This window comes from Suncus etruscus, chromosome 2, assembly GCF_024139225.1.
Source record: "Suncus etruscus isolate mSunEtr1 chromosome 2, mSunEtr1.pri.cur, whole genome shotgun sequence".
In the NCBI taxonomy this organism is placed as follows: Eukaryota; Metazoa; Chordata; class Mammalia; order Eulipotyphla; family Soricidae; genus Suncus; species Suncus etruscus.
In genome coordinates, this window is record NC_064849.1 from 68,935,833 (window position 1) to 68,953,443 (window position 17,611).

Here is a 17,611-nt window from a genome sequence, read left to right on the forward strand (position 1 = left end):
GGAGGAAAAGGTAGAAGAAGATAAGGAAGAAAGAAAGAAGTAGTGAGAAGAAGAAAAGAGTAGGGGAATGTTAGTTTGCTTGAACGTGTTCGATGAGTAAGCTCCATAGTATAAGTCTATGGGTCACAGTTGCTTGCTTCAGTGGTTTGGCTGATCATATGCTTCAGGTCCTAATAGAGGGCATAACCTAGAGATAAAGGGTATTTTAAACTGTTTTATCAAGACATTTTCATAATGCAAACTGAGTATGATATCTAGTGTGACTGGGCACCGAGGTGTCAACTTAGGTTGTCCGCCCTTTGTATCCAAGAACCCCTGTGGACAGAGAAGTTGAGAGGTTATTTAAAATACAGAGTAAGATTAAGGCATTAAAACATATTGTTATGAATGCTTCCGCTAGACTCACTGACCTCCCATTGTATTCTTTACTTGTAATCCTGTGTAAGATCCCTAAGACATTATTATGGGCCTTTGAATTAAAAGGCTGATTACATACCTGTTCTCTCTACACTGTTTTTTCTGTTCTTGCTGGTTGCTTTATGGTATGATGTGTAGTCGAGGCTTTGTGTTTTTCCTCTGCCACTTGTTTTGGACACTGCTCCACAGTAAATGTTGATAATTACAGTATTTGAAGTTTCTACCCTGTTAAACCATTGTATTTGTCCATGGAGTATTACATGTATATATGGTGTATATACTAGGTACTTCAGAATAGTGCTATCATTCTGTGTTTGTCCTTCATCTTCTGGCTTACTTCATTTAACATAATATTTTGTAGATCCATCCACATTGCTGCAAAGTCTATGATTGTATTATTTCTAACTGCTATGTAGTATTCCATTGTGTATAAATATCACATCTCCATGATCCAATCGTCTGTTGTTGGACACCGAGGTTGGTTCCAAATCTTGGCTATTGTTCTGAGTGCTGTGATAAATAATGGGGTGCACACATATTTTGGGATGAATATCCTTCTGACTTTGGGATAGATACTCAGGAGAGCAATTGCTGGCTCAAATGGCAGCTCAATTCTGAGTTTACTGAGCACTCTCCAGACTGTTTTCCTTTGGGGTTGGACTAGGGGAGGAATGCCATATTCTCAGTAGAAGCAAATACATTTTCACCTTCCAGTTCCTTCTTACTTTTGTTTCAAACACCCTGAAAGATCCTGGTCCTTCAGTCTCTCCTCTTCTCTGGCCTCTTTCTAGCAAATTCTCCCTTCACCTTCAACTTCTGCTTTTCACATCAAATTAAACAGCCCCTGATATTTCATTCCAATGTTGTGCAATCACAGATCTATATTCTTTTTCTCTCCCCACAGATATATTTTCTGTCATTATGTTTTGTTTTGCTTTTGTTTTTTCAAAAATTTATAGAAATTTTTGTTTGTTATGTTTTGTTTTGGGGGTTCACACCCAGAATGCTCAGCGTAGTCTTTACTCTGCATTTAAGAATTTTTCTGTAAGAAATAAGCCTGATTCCTTCCCCAAGCATCAAAATAAAGTAAGGGCTGCAATACTTCTCAGGTAGCCCTGTCTGGAATGATACCTCTGTAACACTCTCAGAAAGTGGAGGGGGCAGATTCTCCTTTCTGCATAATTTACAGCACCCCCCAAACACACCCCACATCTTCTGACAGAAACAGCCCAGCTCCACATCTGAAATCGAATAATATAATTAGCTAAATCCTATCTAGTGAGATCTGACTATAGGGGTGAAGACTCAGTTTTTCCATCTGAGAGTAAATTGGGCTAACTCCCTTACCCCCTCCCCAAAACTCCAGAAGTCCCTGCCCACAGCCACCAGCTTTCTAGCATAAAACAGTTCTGGTCATCTTCCAAACTCCAAAAGACAATGTCTGTTGATAATTTGTACCTAAGCCCCTGAAGCACTCATTCTGTTTTAATCCCCTCTCGCATCCTACCTAATTGGCTAACTGAAGAGTCCACACCCTACTCTCCCTAATATAAATATCCATTTCCCACCTACTATAAAATGAGTTACTCTCCCAAAGTGGCTGATGGATGCTTCTTTGTGCATGCTCTATCGGCCCAGGACCAAACTTCACACGTGACTTCTACATCCAGCAATTTCTGAACTCACCAGTGACTTCTACATCTTGGTATCTGACTTCACCAGACTTATTTACAATGCTTCCCAAGTAGCCAATCTTGGCTGACTCCTCTGTGGCATTTTGGGTGCCAGAGGAGGTAGGGTAGAAGAGTCCTCTGTCTGCATGAACTATAGCAGCCCAAAGCCACACCTTCTGACAGAAATGGCCCAGCTCCATGACTTAACTTTATCAACTTCCCAGCCACCAAATTTGTTTGAGATCTATAAATCCTGGAGCAGGAGACTGCATGTGGCCATATAACACCACAATATTATATAGTAATGTCAGCCCAGTCATATCATAGGTAATCTCATGTGGAAGGTTCAACAATCAACCTCAGTAAACCTTTATAAATACAGAAGGCTTGATTAGCACCAGTCCCAGCTCAGAAAATCCATAAACACTCTCTTCAGTAACACCATGGAGATATATAACAATCTTTCAAATTGATCCATGTTGATCTAAGTTTTGATAATTCTATTTGCCTTTGTGTTGTAACACTCTGAAGTAAATTTGTGACTAAATGGAGGCAGGCTATTGTAGTGGGTAGGAGTTTGGGGACACTGGTAAAGAAAGATCTCACTGGAGGTGAGATTGATATTTAAACAACTAATGCCTGATACAACTGTATTATGAACAATTTGGTAAATTACAGTGTTAAGAATAGTAAAATAAAATAAATATAGTAAAAATTAGGGGAAAATGGGGGCCAGAAAGATAGTACAGTGGTAGGACATTTGTCTTGCATGCAGAATCCCAGGAAGAATGGTGGTTCAAATCCCGGCACACCATATGGTCCCCTGAGCAAGCCAGGAGCTATTTCTAGGACAGAACCAGGAGTAATACCTGAGTGTCATCAGGTGTGACCCCCCAAAAAAACCAAAAAACCAAAACAAAAAAATGGGGAATGTGGAAAAGAAGTGATAATTTTTTTCAAGTGAGTTTTTTATAAAAATATGGAATGTTTCATGAATTTGCGTGTCATTCTTGTGCAGGGGCCATGCAAATCTTCTCTTTATCATTCCAATTTTAGTATATGTGCTGCTGAAGCGAGCACTAGAAGTGATAAATTAATTCTATTTTATTTTTAAAAAGTCAGAAATTGAATTAGGCAGTAGTTACTTTTCAATATTGGATTTCTTTAGCAACATGATGCTTTTGAAATGTATTTAATGGGGCCAAAGGTATAATATAAGTAGGTAGGGTGTTTGCCTTGTATATGGTTGACCCAGATTCAATCACTACCTTTATATATGATTTCATGAGTCCTACCAGTATTAAGCTATGTGTGGCCCCAAAATAAAAGTACTGAATAAATGTATAAGGTTTTTCTGTGTCCTATTGTTCCTTTTTTGTTTTGAAGGGGAAATACACCCAGTTCAAGGACTATGCTGGTCTCGTTCTTGGGGTTGTTTCTGAGGCTCCTAGGAATTAAAGTACTCATAAAGTAAGTGCTTCAGCTTATTAACATGATTTTGTTAAGAACTATATAGCCGGGGCCTATCTGCCTGTGTTTCTGAAATACTGAAGGACTCCTCAGAGACCTGGGGAGCACAACTCCAAAAAACTGTCAACTAGAGGCAGGAGAAGAGCGCAGCTGCTTTGCTTTGCTGCCGAACACTCTTTCTAACCAATGAACTCCACCACAACACGCAGGAAAAACCACACTACAAACTTGACAATGGGAAACCTCACAGGCAAACATGATGCACAGAAAATGAAGATGAAAGCTCTGATGAATTAATAAATTCCAAACACCTGATTAACTTCTCAGATAAGGAACTTAAAATAGCAATATGGAAGATGTATGAAGAACTCAAAGAATGCATAGATAGATCTGAACAGAACACAAATAAAAAAATCAAAAAACTCCAAACTGAAATAAGAGATCTGAAAAACACGGTAGCTCAAATGAAAACCTCAATGGATGGCCTTGCCAGCAAGATATCAGCAGGTGAGTAGAGAATCGGAGTACTGGAAGATGTGATGCAGAAAAACAACACAACAGAAGAAGTTGGAAGAGAACCTTAAGACAAACGAACAGGTAATGGAAAAAGTACTCAAGGAATGCACACAAATGAAAATAGAAGTCTTTGATAAACTCAGCAGAAATTACATAAGAATCATTGGAGTCACAGAGAACCAGGTAGGAGATCTACAGGAAGCATCATCTGTCAAAGATATTATCAAAGAGATACTTCCAGAGTTAAAGATTACATGCAATCAAATCCTGCATGCCCGAAAATTACCAGCTAAAAGAGACCCAAGGAAAAACACCCCAAGACACATCCTCGTCACAATGACAAATCCCACAAATAGAGATAGAATACTGAAAGCATCAAGATCAAAAAGGGAAATTACATTCAAAGGAGCATCCCTAAGACTTACCACAGACATGTCACAAGAAACTCTCAAGGCCAGAAGACAGTGGAAGGATATTGTGCCAAGACTGAATGAAATGAATGCCTCACCGAGAATACTGCACCCAGCCAGCCTCATGTTTAGGTTTGAAGGAAGAATACATAGCTTAATGGATAAACAACAGCTCAGAAACTTCACAAATGATAAGCCAGCCTTAAAGGAAAAACTGACAGGTCTACTCTAAGACAAGAGAGAACAACAAACATAGCAAACTTATCTACAAAGATGACATTAAATCCTATGACAATCATCTCTCTCAATGTCAATGGTCTAATTTACCAATTAAAAGACAGAGTGGCAAAATGGGTCATAAAGATGAATTCAACTTCTGCCTATAAGAAACACATCTAAATAGTCAGAACAAACAGACTCAAAATCAAAGCCTGGAGAAAAATCACCCATTCAAAAACACCCTCAAAAAACTGGGGTGGCCACATTAATATCCGATGACACCAACTTTGTACTCAGAAAAGTGCTAAGGGACAAAGATGAACACTATGTACTAATCAAGGGATATGTGCAACTGGAAGAAATCAGACTATTAAACATATGAACCCAATGAGAGACCAGCAAATTATCTAATATAATTACTGACAAATCTGAAAGAAGAAATAAATAATAACACAATCATTGTGGGAGACCTCAACAAGGCCTATCTACACTTTATTGGTCAACCAGACTGAAACCCAACAAAAACATACTAGCCCTGAAATAAGTAATGGAAGAAAGAGGAGTAGTAAAAAAAAAAAAAACCTGGATACACATTCTTCTCCAATGTACCTGGGTCATTCTCTAGGATAGACTACATGCTGACACATAAAACATACCTCCATAAAATCAAGAGGATAGAAATCTTGCAGACTACCTTTGCTGAACACAAGGCTCTGAATTTAGATGGGAAACTACAAAGCCACACCGAAGAAAAACTTTAACAATTGGAAATTAGACACCCTTCTACTGAAAAACCAGTGGGTCCGATATGAAATCAAAAAAGAAATCAAAACTTTCCTGAAAGCAAATAATAATGAAGACACAAAATGCCAGAATCTATGGGACACAGCAAAAGCGGTACTAAGAGGAAAATTTATAGCTCTACAAGCACACATTAGGAAGGAAGAAGGGGCATACATGAATAACTTAATGATGCAGCTCAACAAATTAGAAAATGACCAACAAAAGGAACCAAAAATAGGGAGACAGAAGGAAATAAAAAAGCTGAATGAACTCAATGAAGTGGAAAACCAAAAAACAATCCGAAAGATAACGAAAGCAGAAGTTGGTTCTTTGAAAAAATAAACAATATTGATAGACCATTTTCAAAACTCACAAGAAAGAGAGAGAGAAATCTGATAACCCGTATTAGAAATGAAAAGGAAGAGATCACGACAGATATTGTAGAGATCCGAAGGATAATCACAGACTACTTTGAGAAACTTTATGCTACTAAACATGAGAACATAGAAGAAATGGAAAAATTCTTGGATACTTATAACCTTCCACAGTTAAGTAAGGAGGATGTAGCATGTCTAAACACCTTCATCACTACTGAAGAAATTGAAACTGTAATCAAACATCTGCCCAAAAAGTAAAGCCCAGGTCGAGATGGATTTCCTAATGAATTTTTTCAAATCTTTCAAGAGGAGCTACAACCATTCCTAGTCAGGATCTTCCATGAACCTGTAAAAACGGGAACACTCCCAAACAGATTTTATGAAACCAATATCACCTTGAAACCAAAACCAGACAGAGATGCTGCCAAAAAAGAAAATTACAGACCAATATCCCATGTGAATGCTGATGCAAAGATCTTCAACAAAATCTCGGCAAATAGGATTCAATGCATCATACACTATGACCAAGTAGGTTTCATTCCAGGAGTGCAAGGATGGTTTAACATTCGTCAATCTACCAACATTATACACAACATAAACAAGAAGAAAAATAAAAATCACATGATTATATAAATAAACGCAGAGAAAGCACTTGATAAGGTTCAACACCCATTCTTGATCAAAACTCTCAACAAGATGGGAATGGAAGAAACCTCTCTCAATCTAGTTGAAGCCATCTATCACAAGTCAATGGAAAATATTATCCTCAATGGAGAAAAACTAGAAGCCTTTCCTCTAAATTCTGGTACAAGACAAGGCTGTCCGCTCTCACCATTCCTCTTCAACATAGTACTGGAAGTGCTTGCTATAGCGATTAGGCAAGAAAAAGATATCAAGGGAATCCAGATAGGAAAGGAAGAAGTCAAGCTCTCATTTTTGTAGACGAAATGATACTCTACTTAGAAAACCGTAAAGACTCTACTAAAAAGCTGAGAGCAGAAATCAATAAAGTGGAAACCCAAAAAACAATCCGAAAGATCAACGAAAGCAGAAGTTGGTTCTTTGAAAAAATAAACAAGATTGAGAGACCACTGGCAAACCTAACAAAGAAAGAGAGAGAGAGAAACTTGATAACTCGTATTAGGAAAGAAAAAGGAGAGAGCACTACTGATATGACAGAGATTCAAAGGGTAATCAGAAACTAATTTGAGAAACTCTACGCCAATAAAAATGAGAACCTGGAAGAAATGGGTAAATTCTTGGACTCTTATAATCTTCCACGGTTGAAGGAATAGGATGTAGCATATCTAAACACCCCCATCACCATTGATGAAATTAAAACGGTAATCAAATATCTGCCCAAAAACAAAAGCACAGGCCCAGATGGATTCACTTATGAATTCTTTCAAACTTTCCAAGAGGAACTACTACCAATACTGGCAAGACTGTTTCATGAAATTGAACAAACGGAAACACTTCCAAATAGCTTTTATGAAGCCAACATCACCTTGACACCTAAACCAGACAGAGATGCTACAAAAAAAAGAAAATTACAGACCAATATCGCTGATGAATGCAGATGCAAAGATCCTCAACAAAATCCTGGCAAATCGGATTCAATGCCTCATTAAGAAGATCATCCACTATGATCAAGTAGGTTTCATCCCAGGAATGCAAGGATGGTTTAACATCCGTAAATTTATCAACATCATACACAACATCAATAACAAGAAACATAAAACCACATGATCATATCAATAGGTGCAGAGAAAGCATTTGATAAGGTCCAACACCCATTCTTGATCAAAACTCTCAGGAAGATGGGAATGGAAGGAACCTTTCTCAATATAGTTAAGGCCATCTACCACAAGCCAGTGGCAAATATTATCCTCAATGGAGAAAAACTAAAAGCCTTCACTCTAAATTCTGGCACAAGACAAGGTTGTCCTCTCTCACCACTCCTAGTCAACATAGCACTGGAAGTACTTGCTATAGCGATTAGGCAAGAAAAAGATATCAAGGGAATCCAGATAGGAAAAGAAGTCAAGCTCTCACTGTTTGCAGATGACATGATACTCTACTTAGAAAACCCTAAAGACTCTACCAAAAAGCTTCTGGAAACAATATACTCATAAAGCATGGTGGCAGGCTACAAAATTAACACACAAAAATCAATGGCCTTTCTATACACCAATAGTAATAAGGAAGAAATGGACATTAAGAAAACTACCCCATTCACAATAGTGCCACGCAAACTCAAATATCTTGGAATCAACTTGACTAAAAATGTGAAGGAACTATACAAAGAAAACTATAAAACTCTGCTCCAAGAAATAAGAGAGGACACACGGAAATGGAAACGCATACCCTGCTCGTGGATTGGCAGGATTAACATTATCAAAATGGCAATACTCCCCAAGGCATTATACAAATTTAATGCTATCCCTCTAAAGATTCCCATGACATTCTTCAAAGAAGTGGATCAGGCACTTTTGAAATTCATTTGGAACAATAAACACCCTCGAATAGCTAAAGCAATCATTGGGAATAAGAATATGGGAGGAATTACTTTCCCCAACTTTAAACTGTACTACAAAGCAATAGTTATCAAAACAGCATGGTATTGGAATAAGGACAGGCCCTCAGATCAGTGGAATAATAGGCTTGAATACTCAGAAAATGTTCCCCAGACAAACAATCACCTAATTTTTGATAAAGGAGCAGGAAACCCTAAATGGAGCAGGGAAAGCCTCTTCAACAGTGGTGTTGGCACAACTGGCTAGCCACTTGCAAAAAATTGAACTTAGACCCCCAGCTAACATCATGTATGAAGGTAAAATTCAAATGGATTAAAGACCTCGATATCAGCCCCCAAACTATAAGATATATAGAACAGCACATAGGCAAGTCACTCCAGGACATTACAGGCATCTTCAAGGAGGAAACTGCACTCTCCAAGCAAGTGAAAGCAGAGATTAACAGATGGGAATATATTAAGCTGAGAAGCTTCTGCACCTCAAAGGAAATAGTGCCCAGGATACAAGAGACACCCACGGAGTGGGAGAAACTATTGACCCGATACCCATCAGATAAGGGGCTAATCTCCAAAATATACAAGGCACTGACAGAACTTTACAAGGAAAAAACATCTAATCCCATCAAAAAATGGGGAGAAGAAATGAACAGACACTTTGACAAAGAAGAAATACAAATGGCCAAAAGGCACATGAAAAAGTGCTCCATATCACTAATCATCAGGGAGATGCAAATGAAAACAACTCCGAGATACCACCTCACACCCCACAGAATGGCACACATCACAAAGAATGAGAATAAACAGTGTTGGCGGGGATGTGGAGAGAAAGGAACTCTTATCCACTGCTGGTGGGAATGCCATCTAGTTCAACCTTTATGGAAAGCGATATGGACATTCCTCCAAAAACTTGAAATCGAGCTCCCATATGATCCAGCTATACCACTCCTAGGAATATACCCTAGGAACACAAAAATACAATACAAAAACCCCTTCTTTACACCTATTTTCATTGCAGCACTATTTACCATAGCAAGACTCTGGAAACAACTAAGATGCCCTTCAACAGATGAATGGCTAAAGAAACTGTGGTACATATACACAATGGAATATTATGCAGCTGTCAGGAGAGATGAAGTCATGAAATTTTCCTATACATGGATGTACACGGAATCTATTATGCTGAGTGAAATAAGTCAGAGAGAGAAAAATGCAGAATGGTCTCACTCATCTATGGGTTTTAAGAAAAATGAAAGACATTCTTGCAATAATAATTTTCAGACACAAAAGAGAAAAGAGCTGGAAGTTACAGCTCACCACAGGAAGCTCACCACAAAGAGTGATGAGTTTAGTTAGAGAAATAACTACATTTTGAACTGTCCTAATAATGATAATGTATGAGGGGAATGGAGAGCCTTTTTAGAGTACAGGCGGGGTTTGGGTGGGGAGGAGGGAGACTTGGGATATTGGTGATGGGAATGTTGCACTGGTGATGGGTGGTGTTCTTTACATGACTGAAACCCAAACACAATCATGTATGTAATCAAGGTGTTTAAATAAAAAAAAAGAAGGCAATCCCATTCACAATACTGCCACACAAACTCAAATATATTGGAGTCAACTTGACGAAAGGCGTGAAGAAAACTATAAAGACCTGCTCCAAGAAATAAGAGAGGACACACAGAAATGAAAACACATACCCTGCTCATGGATTGGCAGGATTCACATAATTAAAATGGCAATACTCCCCAAAGCATTATACAGATTTAATGCGATCCCCTTAAAAATACCCATGACATTCTTCAAAGAAGTGGATCAAACACTTATGAAGTTCATATGGAAAAATAAACACCCTCGAATAGTTAAAGCACTCCAAGGAAAAAGGAAAATGGGAGGCATTACTTTCCCCAAGTTTAAACTGTACTACAAAGCAATAGTTATCAAAACAGCATGATATTGAAATAATGACAGACCCTCAGATCAGTGGAATAGGCTTGAGTTCTCAGTCATTGTCCCCCAGACATACAATTACCTAATTTTTGACAAAGGAGCAAGAAATCCTAAGTGGAGCAGGGAAAACCTCTTCAACAAGTGGTGCTGGCAGAACTGGTCAGCCACTTGCAAAAAAGCAAACATTAACCTCCAATTAACATCATGTACGAAGGTAAAATCAAATGGATTAAAGACCTTGATATCAGTCCTGATACCATAAGGTATATAGAACAACAGGTCGGTATAACACTCCATGACATTGAGACTAAAGGCATCTTCAAAGAGGAAACTGCACTTTCCAAACAAGTGAAAGCAGAGATCAACAGATGGGAATACATTAAACTGAGAAGCTTCTGCACCTCAAAACAAATAGTACAAAGGATACAAGAATCACCACCGAGTGGGAGAATCTATTCACCCAACACCCATAAGATAAGGGGCTAATATCCAAAATATATAAGGCACAGACAGAAATTTACAAGAAAAAAACATCTAATCCCATCAAAAAATGGGGAGAAGAAATGAACAGACACTTTGACAAAAAAGAAATACAAATGGATAAAAGGCACAGAAAAAATGCTCCTCATCACTAATCATCAGGGAGATGCAAATCAAAACAACGATGAGATACCATCTCACACCACAGAGATTGGCACACATCACAAAGAATGAGAACAATCAGTGCTGGCAGGGATATGGAGAGAAAGGAAATCTTATTTACTGCTGTTGGGAATGCCATCTAGTCCAACCTCTCTAGAAAGCGATATGGAGATTCCTCCAAAATTTGGAAATTGAGCTCCCATTCCATCCAGCTATTCCACTTCTAGGGATATACCCTAAGAACACAATAATACAATAAAAAATGACAAACCCGACTGTGAAAAACTGTGAGTGCTGCCTGTGTGCGTCTGTCTAATGTCCACTTGCGGGAACCTCTTGGAAGTGGGCCAAAAAGAGGCTCCAGAAAACTCGCTCTCCCAAAGGCCAATTCCAGGGCGGGACTCCATAACATGAAAACCAGCTAGGCTTTGCAGAAGACGGGTCCCCTGTTTGTGACGTCAGGCTGGGAAAATCCACTAAACTACACCTGCCTAGTGGGGCCCGACGGTGAAAATCTGTGAGTGCTGCCTGTGTGTGTCTGTCTACTGTCCTCTTGCATGAACCTCTTGGGAGTGGGCCGAAAAGAGGCTCCAGCAGAGCACTTAGCTCCGCTTTGCTATGCAGCTGTGTGCTCTTTCTAAGAAAAGATCACCATCGCAACAAGGAGAAAAAATCACACTAAGTACTGTGCTGGATCACAGAAGCAAGCATTTTTCTCCAGACTATCTTCTCTGCTGCTTGCTCGGCCTAAGATTTGATCCTGTGTGAGACTACATCCATGGAGGATTTCCCTCATTTAGAGGCAAGTCGGCCCATCCGGAAAGGGCAGAGCCAGAGGAGTGTGCTGCCTGCATCATATAGCCAATGAATACCACCACAACACGTAGAAAAACACACAATACAAGTGTGACAATGGAGAAACAGCGCAGCCAAGCATCAGACATAGAGAATGAAGATGACAAGTCTGATGACAAGATAATGACCAACCAACTAATTAACTTCTCAAATAAGGACTTTAGACTAGCAATATGGAAGATGCTCAAAGAACTCAAAGAAGCCATGGATCAAGTTGAACAGAAAACTAATAAGAACCAAGAAAATATGAAGACAGAAATCACAAAACTCCAAACTGAAATAACATGTCAACTAACAGGTCTGAAAAAGTCAGTAAACGAAGTGAATGACAAAATGGATAAGCTCTGGGACAGGGTATCAGAAGCTGAGAATAGACTTGGTGCTGTGGAAGATGAGATACATAACAATTCCATACAGCAAGAGAGATTGGAAAAAAACTTAAAGCAAATGAACAGACAATGAAAAAATTAGTCAAAGAATGGGAACAGATGAAAATAGAAGTCTATGATAAGCTCAACAGAAACAACTTAAGAATCATTGAAGTCCCAGAGACCCAGGAAGAAAATTTCCAGGAAGAATCAACGGTCAAGAAAGTCATTACAGAGAAACTTCCAGAGCTAAAGAATACATGTGATCAAATCCTGCATGCTCAAAGAGTACCAACCAAAAGAGACCCCAGAAAAACCACCCCAAGACACATCCTAGTCACAATGACAAATCCCACAGATAGAGATAGAATTCTAAAAACAGCAAGATCAAAAGGAGAAATTATGTTCAAGCAAGCATCCTTGAGATTTACAGCAGACCTGTCACCAGAAACACTCAATGCCAGAAAGCAGTGGTGGGATATTGTGATAAGACTGAAGAAAATGAATGCTTCACCTAGAATACTGTACCCAGCAAAACTCACTTTCAGGTTTGACAGAAGAATACATGGTTTCACAGGCAAAAAACAGTTCAGAAACTTTACAGACTCAAAACCAGTCTTAAGAGAAAAACTGAAAGACCTAATTTAAGACAAGACTAACCAAAAGACACACCAAATTTCGATATAAAGGTGGCATTAAATCCCAGGACAATTCTTTTTCTCAACGTCAATGGACTAAATGCACCAGTCAAGAGACACAGAGTGGCTAAATGGATCAAAAAACTCAGTCCAACCTTCTGCTGCCTACAAGAAATGCACCTGAATAGTCAGAACAAAAATAGACTCAAAATAAAAGGCTGGAGAAAAGTTATCCAAGCAAACAACACCCATAAAAAAGCTGGAGTGGCCATACTAATATCAGATAATGCAAACTTTATACTCAGGAAGGTTGTAAGGGACAAAGATGGACATTTTATATTAATCAAGGGGTATGTAGTGCAGGAAGAATTAACTCTCCTAAACGTATATGCATCGAATGAGGAACCAGCAAAATATTTAATACAACTGTTGACAAATCAGAAAAATAATATCAATAACAACACAATAATTGTGGGGGACCTCGACACTGCTTTGTCAACACTGGATAGGTCAACCAGACTGAAACCCAACAAGAATATACTAGACCTGAGGAAAGAAATGGAAGAGAGAGGCCTAGTGGATATATATAGGACACTCCATCCCCAGAACCCTGGATACACATTCTTCTCCAATGTACATGGGACATTCTCCAGGATAGACTACAGGCTGGCACATAAAACATATCTCCATAATATCAAGAGGATAGAAATTTTGCAGACTACCTTCGCTGACCACAAAGCTCTGAAATTATTTGTGAATTCCAAAGGGACACAGAAGAAAAACTTTAACACCTGGAAGTTAAACAGCCTCATACTCAATAACCAATGGGTCCGAGATGAAATCAAGGAGGAAATCAAAAAGTTCCTGGAAACAAATGACAATTAAAGACACAAACTATCAGAACTTATGGGACACAGCAAAAGCAGTACTGAGAGGAAAATTTATAGCTTTGCAAGCACACATCAGGAAGGAAGAAGGAGCTTACTTGAGTAGCTTAATGACAAAGCTAATAGAAATAGAAAGTGCTCAACAAAAGGACCCAATAATAGGAAGACAGAAGGAAATAACAAAACTGAGAGCAGAAATCAACCAAGTGGAAACCCAAAAAACAATCCGAAAGATCAACGAAAGCAGAAGTTGGTTCTTTGAAAAAATAAACAAGATTGATAGACCACTGGCCAACCTAACAAAGAAAGAGAGAGAAACTTGATAACTCGTATTAGGAATGAAAAAGAAGAGAGCACTACTGATATGACAGAGATTCCAAGCATAATCAGAAACTAATTTGAGAAACTCTACGCCAATAAAAATGAGAACCTGGAAGAAATGGATAAATTCTTGGACTCTTATAATCTTCCACGGTTGAAAAAAGAGGATGTAGCATATCCAAACACCCCCATCACCATTGATGAAATTAAAACAAAAGCCCAGGCTCAGATGGATTCACTAATAAATTCTTTCAAACTTTCCAAGAAGAACTACTACCAATCCTGGCAAGATTCTTTCATGAAATTGAACAAACGGAAACACTTCCAAATAGCTTTTATGAAGCCAACATCACCTTGATACCTAAACCAGACAGAGATGCTACGAAAAAAGAAAATTACAGACCAATATCGCTGATGAATGCAGATGCAAAGATTCTCAACAAAATCCTGGCAAATAGGATTCAATGCCTCATTAAGAAGATTATCCACTATGATCAAGTAGGTTTCATCCCAGGAATGCAAGGATGGTTTAACATCCGTAAATCTATCAACATAATACCTAACATCAATAACAAGAAACATAAAACCACATGATCATATCAATAGATGCAGAGAAAGCATTTGATAAGGTCCAACACCCATTCTTGATTAAAACTCTCAGGAAGATGGGAATGGAAGGAACCTTTGTCAATATAGTTAAGGCCATCTACCACAAGCCAGTGGCAAATATTATCCTCAATGGAGAAAACCTAAAACCCTTTCCTATAAATTCTGGCACAAGACAAGGCTGTCCTCTCTCACCACTCCTAGTCAACATAGCACTGGAAGTGCTTGCTATAGCTATTAGGCAAGAAAAAGATATCAAGGGAATCCAGATAGGAAAAGAAGAAGTCAAGCTCTCACTGTTTGCAGATGACATGATACTCTACTTAGAAAACCCTAAAGACTCTACCAAAAAGCTTCTGGAAACAATATACTCATAAAGCATGGTGGAAGACTACAAAATTAACACACAAAAATCAATGGCCTTTCTATACACCAATAGTAATAAGGAAGAAATGGACATTAAGAAAACAACCCCATTCACAATAGTGCCACACAAACTCAAATATCTTGGAATCAACTTGACTAAAAATGTGAAGGACTTATACAAAGAAAACTATAAAACTCTGCTCCAAGAAATAAGAGAGGACACGTGGAAATGGAAACGCATACCCTGCTCATGGATTGGCAGGAATAACATCATCAAAATGGCAATACTCCCGAAGGCATTATATAGATTTAATGTGATCCCTTCAAAGATACCCATGACATTCTTCAAAGAAGTGGATCAGGCACTTTTGAAATTCGTTTGGAACAATAAACACCCTCGAATAGCTAAAGCAATCATTGGGAATAAGAATATGGGAGGAATTACTTTCCCCAACTTTAAACTGTACTACAAAGCAATAGTTATCAAAACAGCATGATATTGGAATAAGGACAGGCCCTCAGATCAGTGGAATAATAGGCTTGAATACTCAGAAAATGTTCCCCAGACATACAATCACCTAATTTTTGATAAAGGAGCAGGAAATTCTAAATGGAGCAGGGAAAGCCTCTTAAACAAGTGTGTTGGCACAAGTGGCTAGCCACTTGCAAAAAAATTGAACTTAGACCCCCAGCTAACATCATGTATGAAGGTAAAATCCAAATGAATTAAAGACCTTGATATCAGACCCAAAACCATAAGATATAGAGAACAACACATAGGCAAAACACTCCAAGATATTGAGACTACAGGCATATTCAAGGAGGATACAGCACTCTTCAAGGAACTGAAAGCAGATATTAACAGATTGGAATATAATAAGCTGAGAAGCTTCTGCACCTCAAAGGAAATAGCGCCCAGGATACAAGAGCCACCCACTGAGTGGGAGAAATAATTAACCCAATACCCATCAAATAAGGGGCTAATCTCCAAAATATACAAGGCACTGACAAAACTTTACAAGAAAAAAAAACATCTAATCTCATCAAAAAAATGGGGAGAAGAAATGAACAGACACTTTGACAAAGAAGAAATACAAATGGCCAAAAGACACATGAAAAAGTGCTCCACATCACTAATCATCAGGGAGATGCAAATCAAAACAACACTGAGATACCACCTCACACCACAAAGAATGGCACACATCACAAAGAAATTAGAATAAAAAGTGTTGGAGGGGATGTGGAGAGAAAGGAACTCTTATCCACTGCTGGTGGGAATGCCATCTAGTTCAACCTTTATGGAAAGCGATATGGACATTCCTCCAAAAACTGGAAATCGAGCTCCCATACGATCCAGCTATACCACTCCTAGGAATATACCCTAGGAACACAAAAATACAATACAAAAACCCCTTCCTTACACCTATATTCATTGCAGTACTATTTACCATAGCAAGACTCTGGAATCAACCAAGATGTCCTTCAAAAGACGAATGGCTAAAGAAACTGTGGTACATATACACAATGGAATATTATGCAGCTGTCAGGAGAGATGAAGTCATGAAATTTTCCTATACATGGATGTACACGGAATCTATTATGCTGAGTGAAATAAGTCAGAGAGAGAAAAACGCAGAATGGTCTCACTCATCTATGGGTTTTAAGAAAAATGAAAGACATTCTTGCAATAATAATTTTCAGACACAAAAGAGAAAAGAGTTGGAAGTTACAGCTCACCACAGGAAGCTCACCACAAAGAGTGATGAGTTTAGTTAGAGAAATAACTACATTTTGAACTGTCCTAATAATGAGAATGTATGAGGGAAATGGAGAGCCTGTTTAGAGTACAGGTGGGGGTCGGATGGGGAGGAGGGAGGCTTGGACATTGGTGATGGGAATGTTGCACTGGTGATGAGTGGTGATCCTTACATGACTGAAACACAAACACTATCATGTATATAATCAAGGTGTTTAAATAAAAAAAAACCTTCCTCACACCTTTATTTACTGCAGCACTATTCACAATAGCCAGGCTCTGGAAACAACCAAGATGCCCTTCAACAGACAAATGTCTAAAGAAACTGTGGTACATATAAACAGTGGAATATTATGCAGCCATCAGGAGAGATGAAGTCATGAAATTTTCCTATTCATGGTTGTACATGGAATCTATCATGCTGAGTGAAATAAGTCAGAGGCAGAGAGAGAGAGACACACAGAATAGTCTCACTCATCTCTGGGTTTTAAGAAAAATAAAAGTAATTTTTCAACAATCCTCAGAGACAATGAGAGGAGTGCTGGAACTTCCAGCTCACTTAATGAAGTTCACCACAAAAAGTGGTGAGTGCAGTTATAGAAATAACTCCACAGAGAACTACCATAATCATGCAAATGAATGAGGGAACTGGAAAGCCTGTCTGGAGTACATTTGGGGGTGGGTGGGATGGAGGGAGATTTGGGACATTGGTGGTGGGAATGTTGCATTGGTGAAGGGGGTGTTCTTTACATGACTGAAACCTAATCACAATCATATATGTAATCAAGATGTTTAAATAAAGAAAAATAAAAGAACTATATAGC

General features: G+C 38.6%; 3 protein-coding genes and 1 non-coding gene across 6 annotated transcripts in view; 3 read left to right on the forward strand and 1 right to left on the reverse strand.

The window, feature by feature from the left end:
- Positions 1–17,611, forward strand: part of LOC126001428 (ribonuclease pancreatic-like) — a 189,173-nt gene that overhangs the window by 157,175 nt on the left and 14,387 nt on the right. The window lies entirely within an intron of this gene.
- Positions 1–17,611, forward strand: part of LOC126001426 (ribonuclease pancreatic-like) — a 459,609-nt gene that overhangs the window by 157,162 nt on the left and 284,836 nt on the right. The gene's annotated exons all lie outside the window — the stretch shown is intronic.
- LOC126001424 (ribonuclease pancreatic-like) overlaps positions 1–17,611 on the forward strand; it is a 260,537-nt gene that overhangs the window by 48,794 nt on the left and 194,132 nt on the right. The window lies entirely within an intron of this gene.
- LOC126003172 (U6 spliceosomal RNA) lies at positions 3,064–3,170 on the reverse strand. The gene has a single exon (XR_007493708.1). It is a non-coding gene; the product is annotated as a U6 spliceosomal RNA (small nuclear RNA).